Source organism: Candoia aspera, chromosome 7 (genome assembly GCF_035149785.1).
Source record: "Candoia aspera isolate rCanAsp1 chromosome 7, rCanAsp1.hap2, whole genome shotgun sequence".
In the NCBI taxonomy this organism is placed as follows: Eukaryota; Metazoa; Chordata; class Lepidosauria; order Squamata; family Boidae; genus Candoia; species Candoia aspera.
The window spans coordinates 7,880,309-7,897,528 of NC_086159.1; the positions used below are offsets into that span (position 1 = coordinate 7,880,309).

General features: G+C 46.3%; 1 protein-coding gene across 1 annotated transcript in view; it reads left to right on the top strand.

Annotated features, from left to right (window-relative positions):
• GDI2 (GDP dissociation inhibitor 2) overlaps positions 1-17,220 on the top strand; it is a 229,920-nt gene that overhangs the window by 44,796 nt on the left and 167,904 nt on the right. The window lies entirely within an intron of this gene.

Genomic DNA, 17,220 nt, shown 5'->3' on the forward strand with positions numbered 1-17,220 from the left:
AGCACCATTGCCCTTCATTGCCAGCCCTGTCGTGAAATCTGGTTCCCGTCGTACTTCAGGAACTGGGTGGGTGGTGGGAAATCAGAATATTGAGATGCTTAAATTCGGGCAACATAAACCTGAGAATATTAGGTCCCTCCTCAGTCAGGTTTAGAATATTGGCAGGTCCAAGGAGGACGCTCAGATAACCCTCAGTGCCCCCCCCCCTTCTTATTTAGTGATAAAAGCTTGTAGGAAAAACGCATTACAGTCTCTGTTTTCTCTAGTGACTGAGTTCCAGGGACAACCTTTGATGGTCACTGTTTTCTTTGTATTCAATGTAGCTGGGAAGGGATAATGTCCTGATATCCAGAGTGGGTAGAGCACAGCTTTTTAGAGAAAGGTGAAGTGGTTTGAGAGGGTTAACCCCTATTTTGCTTTATTTTCCACCAAAACTCAGCACAAAATTGTGCTTCTAGGTTTGGGATATTATTTATGGGGTATTGGCCACTGAGTTTTGATGCATTTCAAAGGTCTTTAGACAGTGCAAAATAGGACTTGGGGGTGTCATGCAGCTGCAGGCGACGGGTTGCCGGTGGGGGTCAAACAGTCAAGGTGGCAGCCACAGTGCCTGGTTTTTCTGTGCATTGTGTGTGAGATGCACCCAAAAACCAAGCGGCGCTTTGATCACAGCATCGTGGCCCCCACCTTGACTTTTTTGACCATACCCTACAGACACTCCTGCTGCAATTGAAGCCCACCTCGTTTTACATGGCTTGCAGACTCACCTAAAAAGAGAGAAGGGATTTGATGCACAGGTGAGGCCACCATATAAGCCTTGGCCACACCCACCCTTCATTCAAGGACGGTAACATCCCAAGTTTAGCATGACCAGGTTTTGAAGCCCCCTCATGGATGCCCCAGGGGGTTCCCCACCTCTCTTAGAGCACCCTTCCTTGATCTTGAGGCTCCATGAGGACTAGAGACCTTACAGAAATTCTCTGGCATTTCTTCCCCACTCCACCTTCCTTCAACTGGATGAAAGGGAATGTGCTGTAGAGCAGCTTTTCTCAAATTTGGCAGCTGTAAGACTTGTGGACTTCAACTCCCAGAATTCCCCAGCCAGGAAAGGCGGCTCCACTTTTTCTTGATGGGAAATGACAGGCCTGCTTGGGCATTGGGGCAAAGTGATGAAATCTCATTTTACTGGGATCCTGATGCAACAGATGTTGCACACGGCAGGCCTACTTCTTCCTGCTGTTCACCTCAAGTGTGTAACGATGTCATTATACAAATGATGCAAATGGCACCCTTTACATCATTGGGCACACTGGCCTGAGGACATCATTAATCATCCCCTGACACCAATTTTGTTGTTCACTGCAAGCGACCTCACTTAACTGTTAACGTAATCACACGCATTTCCTCAATCCCTGCGATGCCTGATTCAAAGACTTTTTCCCTTAACAGACAGCAAACCACCACCACCATCCTGCTTAAAATGAGGTTTCATGGTATCTCTTTCACAGACTCCCTAAATCATCAGGTTGGAAGGGACCCTGGAGGTCTTCTAGTCTATCCCCCTGCTCAGGGCAGGAATCCTCAGAGACCCTCCCAGACAGACCCCAGCAAGCTGTTCCCTGGCTTCATAGTTCTCATATATTTCAGCTTTCGATCCCCCACTGAAAAAGATAAGTGAGATTTTGTGAAAGGTTAGACGCTTCCCTCTTGCGACCTCTCCTTTCTCATTACTGCCCACTTAGCTGACTCTCCACATTAATCGGGAGTGGGAGAGAATTAGCAAACAGCCTGATCAATTTGTTCTGTGGGGCTTAATTAGGCTGTGAGAAACCCTCCAGACTTCGGGTGATGAGATGAAGGAGCTGCGGCTTGGCCTCAAACCCTCCCTGGCTTGGCCTTCATAAAACCATTTTCACTCTTCCACTGAATGAAGCAAAGATCACCTTTGCTTGGTGTTGTTTTCCAAGCCGTTTTTGCTACCTGCTGCCCTGAAATCAAAATAGGTTTTTCAGCCCTGGCGCTCCAGCCCAGACAGGTTTGTACCATTGCATTATAACTTATGAACTTGATTTGCGACATTGGGCTGTAGGGAATAGATGGGATTCTGTTCCTGTTCTGGCCTCCCAGGCCAAGCTGCTTGATGCCAAGGCTGGATTGGCAGTGGAGTTTCCCAGATTTGAGGTTCTGGGAGATTTCAACCTACTTTCCCTCTGCACAGAGTCTGAAACAGCTCAGGTGTTGGTGGCCACCATGATCACCATGGATGTGACCCACATCAGCAAAGCCATGATGTACACTGTGGGTCACACCTTAGATCTGGTTTTCGTCTGGAAGCAGTGGTGATGTTGGGAGTTGGACATGAGTATTTGTTCCCCCCAAAAGCCATGGACAGATCTCTCTTGGAATGCTTTGGAGCTCTACAGGCCAGCTCCCTACCCCAATGAGGTAGACCCATACGATTGGTCCATCCCAGGTGCCTGGTGGACCCTATTTGGTTTCAGAGGGCCCTTGGGGAGGTTCCTGAGGATCTGGACCATGGTTGGACTGGGGCGTTAGTGACTGCTTGGGATAAGAGGGTGGCAGTGGCCTTGGATCAGATTGCGCTTGTGTGGATCCCCTGGAGATGAACTTGAGGAGATGAAGTGACAGAAGTGGCACCTGGAATGCCACAGGAGGAAAAGGAAAAACGAATTCCACCTGACACAAATAAAAGTCTTAAGGACTTGGGTGAGGGGAGTGACAAAAGGTCTTTGTCCTTCCATTCTTATGGAGTCCACAGATTGCTGCCCAGGGGCCCTGTTTGAGGTAACCCAATCTCTCTTAGGGATGAATAGGTTGGAAGATCACTTGAAGGTGTCTGTGAAGATTACTGGAGGTCTCTGTCAGATAAAACCACTCAGATCCACCCCGAGCTGGACTCCAGCCTTGCCAGTCCTGTTGAGTTGGCTGAGGTTGGCCTGGTCTGGTCAGCTGGGAAGCGTTTGAGCCTGGTGATCCCAAGGAGGTGGACTGGGTCTGACGTCACATGTGCTTTGGTTTTCCTTACTGGTCGAGACCTCCCAGGAGCTGACTTATGGCTGGATCCAACCAGAAGGGAGTTCATCCTGGAGCGAAGGGGTGGTTCTGCCTGCCCTTAAGGTGGTGGTGATCCATCTTCTCAAGAAGCCCTCACTGAACCCAACAATGTTGGACAAAGTTTGACTGTTTTCCAACCTTCTCTTTTTAGGGAAGGAGTTGCAGCTTCAGAGGAACCTGGAAGAAATGGATTATCTTGGTCTGTTCCAATCAGGTTACACACTTGGACACAGTACCAAGAAGCATTGATTGCACTTGGTGACTTGTGGTGGGACTGGAATGGGGGCAGGGCATCCTTCCCAGCTGTCTTTGATTGCTGAATAGTCTGATCTTCTCAATCATGGTGTCCTTCTGGGCCAGATCAGGGCATTGGAAGTGAGGGGCACAGTGTTGCAGTGGTCCTCCTCCTTCCTCCATGGCTGATTCCAGTTAGGGTTTATTGGGGGGGAAGGGGAATAGATGGGGTGAGGTGTGACTCCTCCCCCTTTCTTTTTCTAAAGAAAACAAACATCCTATGTTCTTGTTCTCTGGTCCCTTCACAGCAGGCATCCTGGCACAGAGATATGTCATCACAAAAGCAGCTGAGGGGCTTCTCACTGCCCAGTGCTGTGTGGGCACACCCCATGCCTCCATCTGTAATGGTTGCCTATTCTAAAACACTATCAGACTCATGAGCAGGAATTCAAAGATATCTGATTTATTAAAGAATAGTGTGCAGGATCACAGAGAAAGCTGAGAATGATGAAAGCACACCAAATTCAAACTAAAAACCCTCGGTGCAAATGAGATCCCTCCCCCCATAGAATCTTCCTGAGTTCACAATCCCAGGTGCTCCTAACAGCTTCTGATGATCTGCAGGAAAAGGCCTTGAACAGATAACCCAAACACATTCCATTGTACTGATTTCACATACAGAGCTTGGTACAAGGTTTCACAGCAGCTCCCTCCCAAACAAAAAGGCACGTCAGCGCCATGGCATGTGAAACGTTATGATGTATAAACTACATTGAAACAGTGAACATGACATACTGCCCCCCCAAAATAAAGAATACATTAAGCAGCAGGCTTCAAAGGGTAAGCAAGGTGGAAATGGCGAACTAAATCAGGAGCATGAACATGGTGGGCAGACACCCATTCAGGATGAGGAAAGTGTTTCCATCAGACCAGATACTGAAGGGTGCCTCGAAGCTTGCGAGAATCAACGATGTCCTTGACTTCAAAGTGTTGTTGGCCATCAATCATAATTGGAGCAGGAGGAGGAGGTTGAGGGTGCCAACGTGGTGAGTGGTGCATAGGCTTAAGCAAGCTGCAATGGAAAACAGGGTGCAAGCATTTCAAATTGTGAGGCAGTTCCAATTTAACAGTAACTGGATTGACAAGACCAACAATAGGAAAAGGACCAATGAATTTGGGAGCAAGTTTTTTAGAGGGTTGAGGTGATTTGATAAATTTAGTAGATAGATACACCTGATCCCCAACTTTGAAGTCGTATTGTAAAGAGCGATGCTTATCAGCTTGAGACTTGTAAGCAGCCTGGGCGTCAGCTAAAGCTTGTTGAATCACTGGCCAGGAATCAGACAGTTTAACAGCCCAGTCAGATGTAGAACTTGTTTGGGAAGGGGGCTGTGGCAGTTCAGGGATGGAAACAAAGTTGTGACCAGAAGCCACGCGAAAAGGGGTTTGTCCGGTACTTTGATGCACATCGTTGTTGTAAGCAACTTCAGTAGAAGGCAATAAGTCCACCCAATTGTCCTGATGGTAGTTAATGTATGCTCTTAGAAACTGTTCAAGAGTGGAGTTTAAAATCTCAGTAGAACCATCAGTCTGAGGATGGGATGATGTGGATAGTGCTTGTTTGGTGCCAATCAATTTTAAAAATGATTTCCAAAACTGGGAAGTAAACTGTGTCCCGTGGTCACTGACCAAATGGGAGGGGCTACCGTGGAGGCAGTAGATATGGAGGAGAAATAGGTGAGCCAGTTGTGGGGCTGACGGGATGGATGCACATGGAATGAAATGCGCTTGCTTGGAGAAAAAATCTTTTACAACCCAAATTACAGTTTTCTTCTGACTGGGAGGAAGATCCACAATCAAATCCATAGAAATCTCGTCCCAGGGATGGGAAGGACTGGCCACTGGCTGTAAAAGCCCCTGTGGTTTCCCTCCTTTATGTTTTGACATGGCACAAACATGACAGGAAGTAACATAATCTTTTATGTCATGTCTCAAGGTTGGCCACCAAAATTGGTGGCGAACCAAATGCAAGGTTTTAACAAAACCAAAGTATCCAGCAAGTTTATCATCATGGGAACGCTGCAAAACAGCAGCCCTCAACGTTTCAGGCACATAAAGGCGATGTTCCACCCACGCCAGACCGTTTTCAAAAGAAACATTGTCTCTATTAGCTAGCAACCAAGTGTCAGATTTCAGTGCCTGGAGAAAGTCCTTCTGTAATTGACAAGGAACTTGCACTTTTCGCCTCCCAGGCTGTGCTGGGGGCGGGGTTGCCTGTGCATGGGTCTGGCTCCGAGTGACAGCAACCAAGCCCAGTTGTGGTTCAGTGAGAACAGTCCCAACCACATCTGCCACTGGGTCAAGGTCCTGAGGTAAATGTGACAAAGCATCGGCCAGAAAATTTTTCTTTCCCAGGATAAATTTCAACTGGAAATTAAAGCGACAGAAAAATTGAGCCCAGCAAATTTGTTTAGGGCTGAGACACCGGGGGGTGCGGAGGGCTTCTAAATTACTGTGATTGGTCCAAACCTCGAAAGGGCATTTAGCGCTTTCAAGGAGGTGATGCCAGGTTTCCAAAGTGGCTTTTACAGCAAATGCCTCTTTTTCCCAAACATGCCAACGACATTCGGTTTCAGAAAATTTCCTGGACAGATAAGCGCAGGGTTTTAAGTGATTTTCAGAATCCCTCTGTAACAAAATAGCCCCAATAGAGGAGTCAGAAGCATCAACTTGGACCACAAAGGGGCGTTCAGGATCAGGGTGCTGTAGAATAGGCTCAGCAGTGAAAAGGGTTTTCAACTTTTCAGATGCTGCCTGGCATTCAGTCGTCCAATTCAGCACTGCCCCAGGGTTTTTTACTTTGTGTGTCTCCCCCAAGCCCTTGGTACGGAGTAAATCAGTGAGGGGCAAGGCAATCTCAGCGAATCCCTGGGTAAACTGGCGATAATAGTTACTGAACCCTAGGAAACTTTGTAATTGCCTCCGGGTGCGGGGACATTCCCAACTTAGAATCACCTGAATTTTTGCAGGGTCCATTTCTATACCCTTGTCAGACACTCGATAGCCCAGATAATCAAGCTGGGTTTTGTGAAATTCACATTTCGAAAGTTTGGCGTAGGGTTTGGCCTAAGTTTGCGTAACACCTGTTTGAGGAGGCGTTCGTGTTCCTCCTCAGTTTCAATGTAAATGAGAACATCATCTAAGTAAACCGGAACCCCTTTAAACAAATGATCATGTAAAACTTCATTAATCAACTGCATGAAGACTCTGGGTGCCCCTGCTAACCCAAAAGGGAGGACTTTGTACTGAAACAATCCTAGTGGGCAATTAAAAGCAGTTTTCCACTCATCCCCAGCTCTTATGCGAATGCGGAAATAGGCTTTGCGAAGATCGAGCTTGGAGAAAATCTTGCCCATTGACAAATGAGCTAACATGTCCTTCATGAGAGGGAGAGGGTACTTGTTGACAACAGCGATGGAATTTAACCCTCGATAGTCCGTACAGAGTCGAAGCGTGCCATCTTTCTTTTCCCGGAATAGCACAGGGCCCAAACTGGGGAATTTGCAGGTTCAATAAACCCCCTTGACAGATTTTTGTCAATGAAGTCCCGTAATGCCTCAAGCTCCTTCTGAGTCATTGGATAAATTTTTGGCTTGGGCAATTGAGCATTACGGACTAACTCTATTGCACAGTCAGTTTTCCAGTGGGGGGGTGGGTAACTGATCTGCTTCTATCTCCCCAAACACGTCAGCAAATTCTTAGTATTGAGCAGGCAAGCCTTCTAATTGGGGTAAGTCAGGGCGCGGTGTGGCGATCGCTGCCCTTCCAACCCCTGGGTAAGATCCTTCAGCGCCTTCTTAGCTCTTGCCTTGGCCAGAGGATCTTCAAAATGCAGCTTTAACTCCCACATGAAATCATCGAAATAATCAAGTGCAGGGGAGTCAGCATCACAATTGAACATACCAGTCAGCCGCTTGGCCCTTCAACTTGGTGGCAGTGGCAGTTATCTTAGCCTCTTCGGAAGGGAAGCATGCTCCAAACTGCCTCATATAACTTTTAGCATTAGTTAAAAAGAAAGATAACTTTGTTGGATCCCCATCAAATTTGACAGAAAAGTCTCTCACCCCCACTCCGGTTGGAGTGGAATCAGCAGCCACTTGAGTGGTTGGGCCCCAGGTTACAGTAGCTTTCCCTCTTTGGGGTGGGGACACTGGTGATCGAGCCCTGCGGGGTGGAGATTCATCCCGGAGCTGTCTCCGGCCCCGCTCTGCTGGCAGTCCGGATGGGAGGATGGGAGGATGGGGGATGGTTGCGGGAAGTGGGGATCTCCTCCGCGCCTCCCCTGCCCCTCCAGTGACAGAGACAGGTTTTTTAGCATGTACTCTATCAATTCTATTTTGGCTTCCATCACTCTTAGTCTCTCAGGGGTTTGAGAGTCCTCCCTCCCTCACGTGTTTGGCTTTCTGTCTGTTGACACCATAGTAGATTCCTTGTCTGGGGTTAGTGGGAACCGATACTTCCAGGATGCCCCCGATGTCCCTGGCTGGGGTTCCCCTACTTCATCCAAGGTGATCAACTCTGCGAGCAATTCGCTGGGTGCCGGTTGCTCTGGCTCTTCCCCATTGTCAGTTTCCTCCCCATCAGAATTGGAACTCGATTCCTCCTGGGAGTCTGAAGGTTCTGGGGTGAGGCTCAGTTCTCCACTCTTGACCATCGACTCAGGCATCAAGCTAGCCATCTCCTCAAGTCCCCCAGTCGTGAGCTTGGACTCAGCCATCATTAACTATTTTCCCTCGCAAGAAACTAATCTTGGTGGGAGCTAACGGTACAACTTTGGTGATTCTCAGCTTTATGTAATGATTGCCTATTCTAAAACACTATCAGACTCATGAGCAGGAATTCAAAGATATCTGATTTATTAAAGAATAGTGTGCAGGATCACAGAGAAAGCTGAGAATGATGAAAGCGCACCAAATTCAAACTAAAAACCCTCGGTGCAAATGAAATCCCTCCCCCTGTAGAATCTTCTCCAGTTCACAATCGCTCCTAACGGTTTCTGGTGGCCTGCGGGAAAAGTCCTTGAACAGAGAACATAACCCAAACACATTCCATTGTACTGATTTCACATATAGAGCTTGGTACAAGGTTTCACAGCAGCTCCCTCCCAAACAGAAACATGCATCAGTGCCATGGCATGTGAAACATTACGATGTATAAACTACATTGAAACAGTGAACATGACACCATCTCTGGGATCCAAGAACAATACCTTGAGCTGTACTTGGTGGCCAACAGACAGAAGCAGCAGACACCACTAGCCAGAACTGCACACCTAGAGCCAGGCTTCCGAGTGATGGGTGGGGCAGGATGGGGTAGTGGTTAGAGCATCAGCCTACGGCAAAGGGCTGTCTCACCTTTGTTTGAAGACCTCCACAGACGGAGCCTCCATGACTCCAGGAGGCAGCTGTTCCATTGCTTTGTAGCAGGAAATTCCTTCTTATTTTGAATTGGGATCTCTCTCTGTTCAACTTCCACTGTTGGTTCTTGTCCTGCCATTGGATGCTATGGAGAATAGAATCATAAAATCATAGAATCCTAAGGTTGGAATGGACCATGGAGGTCTTCTAGTCCAACCCCGTGCCTAGAGGAGAAATCCTCAGACCCTCCCAATCAAAGGGTTGAACAAGCTTGTCTTGAAAACCTCCAGTGATGGAGCCTCGGTGACTCCAAGCAGCAGCTGTCTGTTGCTTTGTGACCCTCCCAGTCAAGGCGTTCCTCCTTTGGTTGAGTTTGGATCTCCCTCTGGAAAGCTTCCATCCACTCATTCTTGTCCCACCCTTGGGACCTATGCAGAATGGGTTGGAAGGGACCTTGGAGGTCTTCTAGTCCAACTCTTTCTAGTCCAATTCCTGCTCAGGGCAGGAATACTCAACCCAAAGGGCTGAACAAGCTTAGCTTGAAGACCTCCAGAGATGGAGCACCCACCACTTAGGAGGCAGATGTTCCATTGCTTCATAGCTCACAACAGGAAATTCCTCCTCATTTTGAGCTTGGATCTCTCTTGGTAAAGCTTCCACACATTGGCTCTTGTCCTACCTTTGGATATAACGGGAAATAAGTCTACCTCTTCTTTCCTTGACCTTTAAAACCAGGTTTCCACAGAGTAGCTGCCAACATATTAAAAGCAACAAATAACATTCTAAAGAACTGAAAAATGCAAATAAGATAAAAGGATACAAATTAAAGTGTAAGCCAATAAAATGCACCTTAAGAGCCATTATGTCATCATGCTTAAGAAGCTGGACTAGAACCAAGGCTGGTCTTAGGATGGGAATAAGAATGTTAGAGATGAAACTTCGCTTTAGATACTGTGACCCTAAGCCCTGAAGCTCAATACCAGCACCATGAATCAGGCCCAGAAGCAAAATGGGAATCAGGGCAGATTCTATAATGAAGGTCCATCCCCTTGAGCTCCATTCAGGAAATGTGCTCCACTATTTGCATGAAGTGAAGCATCTAAACTGTCTTCAAGGGCCACCCCAGAAACAAAACATTGCAGTAATCTATACAAAATGTTGCCAAAGCTTGGATTACAGTAGCAAGGCCATCCCTATCCAAGAAGAGATGAATGTGGAACTCTAGGGCACTTCATATCAGAGAGGACCTCTTTGCTTCTAATGCAGACATGGCTCTAGAAGCAACTTCAGCTAAGCCCTCATTCTTGGGGTCCTAAGTTCTAATCTTCCCTCAGGCCAGTCCCATTCTCTTGGCCCAATCCACTTGGGATAGTGGTGGTAGAGAAAATAGGAGGCAGAACCATTAGGTATGTATGTCACCTTGAGCTGACCAAAATAAAGGTGGGATAATAAATAAATAAATATGATACAGACCTTTGTAGGACCTCATAGCATGAGTACCAGAAATCTCCCAGACCACCTCGTAGAGACAGCCAGGCAGGGATGTCTGCAGGAGCCGGGGGTCAAAACATTCAAGCTGGCAGCCACAACCATGTCATCAAAGCCATCTTGACTGCATTGACCCCTTCTGCAAACCATTTTGGGGATGAGTGGAGCCATTCCAAAAGTGTTTGTCACAAATCCATATCTAACGCATGTAAGGTCTCCAGGAGTTCTTTGTGGTAGATGATCTCAGATGATCCCTGAAGAATCATCAAGATCACACTCACACTGTCCCTCCTGGCAAAGACCAACCTCCACGAAGATCAAGGCAAGTGGCCTAAACCCTAACTGGAATGATCCAGAAATCCTTCTCATTCAAACCACTTGGATCTGCTAAGCCACTCCTTGCTGGTGCACCATCCATATTCCCAATGCCTGTCATAAGTTTAAAGACTTTGCTCATATTCACACAACATGTTCAACCAGGTCAGGTACTACAAGCCAAGAAACTGCATTCACACAACTTGCTATGCTTGGTTCAGGAGGCTGTTCAGAAAAGTCAAGGTGGCAGCTGTGATTGCATGACCAAAGCTGCCATCTTGTTTTTTACACACACACACACCATGGATGTTCCTGGCTTGGTAGATTAGTTTAATGTTAGTTAGTTAGTTTCTTTTTTTTTTCTTTCAGCTTAACAAATGCAAACTTGCTCCGTTTGGCTAATTTAAGTTTCAGTACAGTGTGTGACATCAGAAAAGGTGTTAATCTGGGTTAAGGATGTTGTGTGAATCCAGCCTTTGTATTTTATTGGTTTAAGAAACCCCCAAATCCTGCATTCTAGGAAAAAAGTATCTGATCTCTTGACCCTGTTGGTTAAACCTTGTAGGACTCTGGGCAAGGAGAAAAAGAGAGAAGAAATACAGATAAATTTAGGTGGTACCAAAGATAGTGTTGTAATAACCTTCCCTCCCATCCTAAAAAAACACATCTGTCTGGCATCTCTTCTCTGTGACGTTACCAGCCTGTATCATTTCATTCCAAGAAGTCTCTGTCTTAGTAAAAAAGCTCAATCTCTTTGGATTTACGTTTTAAAGCCATTAACATATCACTTCCTCTCTCTGTCTCTCCACCCCCCCATATATATATATATATATATATATATATATATATATATATATATATATATATATATATATATATGAGAAAAATCCAGGGGGGGGGAGGAGAAGACAGGAGAGGAGGTGTTTCCATAGAGAATACAAAAGGAGAATATTGCCAGTTTCTTTAAAAACAGTCCAAGGGAAGGGAGAGAAATAAAGTTCACAGCACCTGTGATGCTTCCTATCTCGCCCTAAAAGACCAGCTTCGCCAGCTAGTGAGGCAGCAGATGTGCCTTGGCTTCCCAAGACAGCCTCAGGTATGTGTTTTTTGCTTACTTGCTTTTCTAGGGAAAATGAATGGGGGAACTTTGCCTAATAATAGTAGTAGTGATGGTAGAAGAAGTCTGAATAGATAACGGAGCTATGAGGCAGGTAAGGAAGGTGTAGAAGTTAAATTAACTGGAAGCAAATTTAAATAGAGGATGTCAGAAGAACTCCAACTTACTTTCTCTGTGCTCTGGAGTTGCAAAACGGATGGATGGGGCTTCGCTTGCAGTCTGCAGATGTGGACTTTGATTTGCAATATGCGCTGCCACGTTAATCTTCTGAAATAGGCAGGCTGTGCAGTGGAAGGGACAGAGAAGACTTTCAAAGATGCTTCAGAAATTGTCAGGGAGGAACTAGTGGCATGAACCCTGTTTTGCCAAAATAAGGAGGTGTAAGGGGAAGTGGGGTGGGGGGAGAGAATTATTTTTGACTCTGTTATGCCTAGATTGGGCCAGAACATACTGCCAATGTCTGAAGACAATAGTCCAAGCAGTGGGTCAAAAGGACAGGTTAGAGTTAGATTGATAAATATTGGAAGGCGCATCCTTGAACCCACTTTTCCTGCCCCAAACCGGTTTCAAACCTGTTGCAGGGAGAAGCTTGCTCCAGAGACCCTGTTGCTAGATTGTGCTTCCTCAACATCCAAAGAGTTTTGCAACTGCATCAGAAACGGGTTGGGAAGCATGATATCTTCTCCTTTTTCCCTAAGATGTTTTTGGTCCTTTAAATTAATTCTAAGAATCAAGTCAATAGTGGCGTCTTAAAGGAATCTCTCTCTGTGCATGTACATGTGATTATTATTTTTAAGGTAGCTGAAGAAGGTGGTCTGAAAGGCTGGCATAAAACAGGATCTCTGTGGGAGGTTTCATTCAGCAGCATCCTCATTAGATGTGCTCCTGAGCATCTACAGAGGGCAAAAAGAATACAGAGCAATTAAGCAGTAGAAGGCTTATTAAAGAGACGACACCCATAAGATAGTTGGCTGGGCATAGCTCAGCCGGCAATGGACGCTAGCAACGTTCGTTAGATTTGAAGCAAAAGCTAGATTTATGAAGACATCCATGAGATAGGACAGCCTTGCTTCTGCCTAAAATAGATCTAGGGGAGGGGGGAGTGCAAAAAAAAAAAGAGCTGGTTAAACAGTCTCTGTTAACTACAATAGGTCAGGAAAGACAGACAGATGGACACGGGGACAGTTTGTCCAAAGACCCTTCTTGTTTTCTCTTTCATGACATTTGCCCGACAGGTTAAAACAGCCGGTTGGTGCCAACTATCTCCCTGGCATTCAAAGCAGTCCAAAGCTAGCCTGTGGAGGGCCATGCCAGGGTCTGCTTTGATGAAGGTGGGGCTCCCTCAGCTAAGGAGGACTTGGCAGCTCTATTTCTGTTTTCCCTTTTCACCCCTCTTCTTGGTCTTCATCCAGTTTTCAAAGAATGCAGTTGACGGCGAAGCCTTGGGGTTCTGCTTCAATTGACTGAATTCCCTTCTCTGTCAAATCTTTAAGCTTGAAAGCAGGTTTTGGTTGAAACTTTCTCAGTTCCCCTGTAAATAAGTCTCTGGTTTGTGAACGGGGAAGAGAGGGATGTGGCGGAGAAGAATCTTGCAGAGCAGGAGGAGAGTAAGTGGAAAATGTCTTGAAAGTTGCTGATCAGGTTCAAATCCTCTGGGCCTCCCCCATAGCCGATGGAAGGTCCTCCCCTGCCCTTCAGTTGGCAGAAAACTCAAAGGGTAGGAGATGTCTCTGTCCATGGTCCCTGCCCATTCCCTGCCCACCCTCCCCGGCAACAGGAGATCAGCCCAAGAGACTTTGCACCCCAGAGATGCTCTCAGATGGATGGCACTGTGGGAATAAGGGGGGCAAAGCTCCTTTATCGCCAGGACAGCTGTGGGTGCCCGAAGCCTCTCTCACTTATGGGCTGGGAGGGGACGAAGGCAACATCACGGGGAACACGGTAGGAAAGACAGTGATGCCAAGACTTGTGTGTGCCCAGCTGAGAACCAAGCAGGGAAAGGCCCTGCAAACAGTACCCTTCTTCAGAGATGAAGCAGTTACAGCCACACCAGTAACACCTTCAAGACTCACAATTATTTTAAAACGTCTTCATTCACGGAGGATGACACTTCACCCGCCTTTTGAAGCCAGCTGGGCCTTAGGAAACTTTTATTATTCAAAGGGTCCATTGTTAAAGTACAGCAAGCTCTTCGTTGATTTTATTTTTATTTTTTCCAGTGAAGCTGTTTGGTAGTAGAAACAAAGCCTGTTTTTTAAAGCACACTGGAAACACTGCTACAAGCTGAGATGGGTTTTCAGGATGAAGGGTGGTGCAGGGGAAGAGACGCTTCAGAGGCGATTAGCCATGGAAACTTTAAAAGCACCCGTATCTGGGCGTGGTATATCTCCTACAGTAGTAGTGCTTGGATTGCTTCAATATATAGGTAGCGTGTCTAGTTTTAAATGGCAAAGTGCTACTTTTTGTGCGTTTGGTGACACTACTTTTGAGAGGAAGGAGGGAGGGATGGAAGGGAGGGAAGGAGAGATGAAAACAGGGAAGGAAGGAGAGATGGAAACAGGGAAGGGAGGGAAGGAAGGAGAGATGAAAGGGTGGGAAGGAAGGAAGGGTTTTTCTGAGAATGCTTCTATTTTTCTTAACAAACAAATGTCTTCTGTTTTCCTTGCATCAGTTTATGCTTGAGTGAGGAGTGTAGAGCAGAGATTTAAAAAGCATTAAAATTATATTGGGGGGGGTTCACAAAAGAAACGGTAAGATTCACAAACCCACAAGGGTGCAGGGAAGTCAGGAAGGAGAAATCTAGATTGAGCAGAAGACCAATGAGACCAAAAGCACTTCATGCGCACATCCATTACTCTGTTGAGGGAGAAGTTTAAACAATAACGTAGTAAGTAAACGTAGTTGAGACCAAAATATGAAATCTATTTTGCTTAAATGCTTCTATTTGCCCCTTTGATGAGTTTAGACCAATGTTTCTCAACCTTGGCTGCTTGAAGATGGGTGGACTTCAACTTCCAGAATTCCCCAGCCATCTTCAAGCGGCCAAGGTTGAGAAACTCTGGTTTAGACTATGCAGAGTCCAGCTAGTAGTGAAGAAATCCCAGCTATGTAACACTTCAAATTCAGTTTCAATGCCTGTGGCTTGCACCAAGTTGCAACATCACTTCGCACACTCCGAATCCTCAGAATGCATCAGCAACAGATTCTCCACCAGGTCCATTAAAGGCCCACCAGTTGTTCTTACACCAGATCCTGATCTTGGTGGGTTTCAACCTTTATTAGGCAGCCTGTTGCTGAACATCTTTTACAAACTCAATCCATTCAGGCAGTTTACAGCTCCCAGTTTTGTACAAACCAAGAAATAGGTTAATTCTGTACCCAGGAAAAGTGGGTTGGCACAATCTCTGTCTTGGAGTTCCCATCTCCTCAAACTGGTGTTAAAATAAGAGTGGTCAACGCACCAACCTGACACATTCTGTTTTTTTATTGCATTTTATATCTAAGTTTCCTCGATTTCGGCCCTTTCCCTTCTGTTGAATCTTGCTGCAGTGTCGTATTTTGTGACCCCCAGCTATATGGCATGAAGCTTGTTCAGTTTGGGGCCTCTGGCATAGAAGGAATGAAAAATTAGCACCTTTGGAGGGGAAAATGGTCCTCGACTTACAACCACAACTGAGACCCGAACTTCTGTTGCCAAGCAAGGCAGTCGTTAAGTGAGTCACACCTGATTTTACAACCTTTTTTGCCACGGTTGTTAAGTAAATCTGGCTTCTCCCACTGATTTTGCTTGTCGGAAGCTGGTTGGGAAGGTTGCAAATGGCGATCATGTGATCCCAAGATGCTGCAACTGTCATCAATGCCAGTTGCCAAGTGCCCAAATTTTGATCATGTGACCGTGGTGATGCTGTGATGATTGTAAGTGCAAGGACCGGTCTTAAGTTGCCTTTTTCAGCACTGTCATAACTTCGAACAGTCGCTAACAAATGATCGTAAATCGAGGACTACCTGCATTCTCTTTCGTTTTAAGACTCCTAGCCTTCTTCTCCCTCACTGCCCTCAAAACCCCAATTTTCCTTTTTTGAAAATGAGGCAAATGAGTCTTGGAAGTGGAGGAAGACAAGCCCGGTGGCTATCTTCCATGTGGAAGGACCCGTGATTTTCCATGCCCTGGGAGGTGATGGCAGAAGCTCCCACCCTAAAGGGCACAGTTTGAATGTTGACCTCTTGCCCCAGGGACTCTCAAAAGTAACTTACTTCCTAATTTAGAATCTTAGGATGGACGGGTTGGGAGGGGTCTTGGAGGTCATCTAGACCAACCCCACGCCAAGGACAGAAATCCATTATTATAGCATCTCTGTCCGATGGACATCCATGGGCATCCCAATACGCATCATAACTTTGCACTGCAAATTCTTCTACTTTCGGTTGCACGTGAGTTCCTAATGGACAGTGCGCGTTCCACCATTCTGACAAGCCTGGGTTTGTTCAATTTTATTTACTTTCCTCCAGGAACTCAGGGTGATTTACGTCAGGCTGCCCCTTCCCTCATTTTTGCCAGCTACCTAGAGTCTAATGGGTAGGTGGCATATCATTTTTTAATCAGTAAATAGAATAATTAAATAAGTTTGGTCTGCTCCACCACAACCCTGTGAAGTAGGCTGGGAGGGAGGAAAGTAATGGGCTCAAAGTAATCCAGAGGACGTCTGTGGTTGAAGGGGATTTGAACTCATGTCTCCTTGATTGCAGGTCAATACCCAACTGCTGCACCACCCAGGCACAGCCAAAGCCATAATTTTTCCAGGAGGCAAATGGGTGATGTTATTCCCCACCACTACTGCTTCAGCACTCCCAGTGTGCTCGGTATTCAGTGTTGTTGGTTTTTTTCTGGGCCGGTGGGCATGCTTGCAAACAAAGAACTTTGCTACAGCCCCAAGTAGGGGATTCTGTAGGGGGAGGGGGGCAGAAAAGTCAAGATGGCACCACAACCATGTAAGATGCCAGTCGTGATCATGCAACTGGAGCCCCACCCGTTTTTATGTACATCGCATGTAAAAATGGGTGGGGCTCCAGCTGCATGGTCAAGGCTGGCGTCTTGCATGGTTGTGGCGCCATCTTGACTTTTCTGCCCCCTCCCTGCAGACATCCCTGCCCTCAACATTGTTCATCTACTGTATGGCTCCTCCTTGAATTTAAAATAGCTTCTCCTTTCTTTAAAATAGCTTATGGTTTAAAATAGCTTCTCCTTTATTTAAAATAATTCTTTTTAACTAAGGAACATAGCAGGTGCTTGGGCTGTTTGGACTGGGGTGGGAATGAGAGTCTGCATACCTGCTTTTTTAAAAAAAAAAATCTAATTGCATCAATGGTGTTTCTAATTGGGGTGTGCAGACCTCACATTTCACTCCATAATAATGGTTACAACTTAAAGTGGGGAGTCCCCCCCCCCCGACTTTTAAGCCTGTCTCCAAGTTGCAGAAAATGCTGAACCATGACTGGGGTCTCATCACATCCAAAGCTGTTGCACTCGACTTAGAGGGAGCCCCACTGACCCTTACACTATTTAAGGCTGCCTTT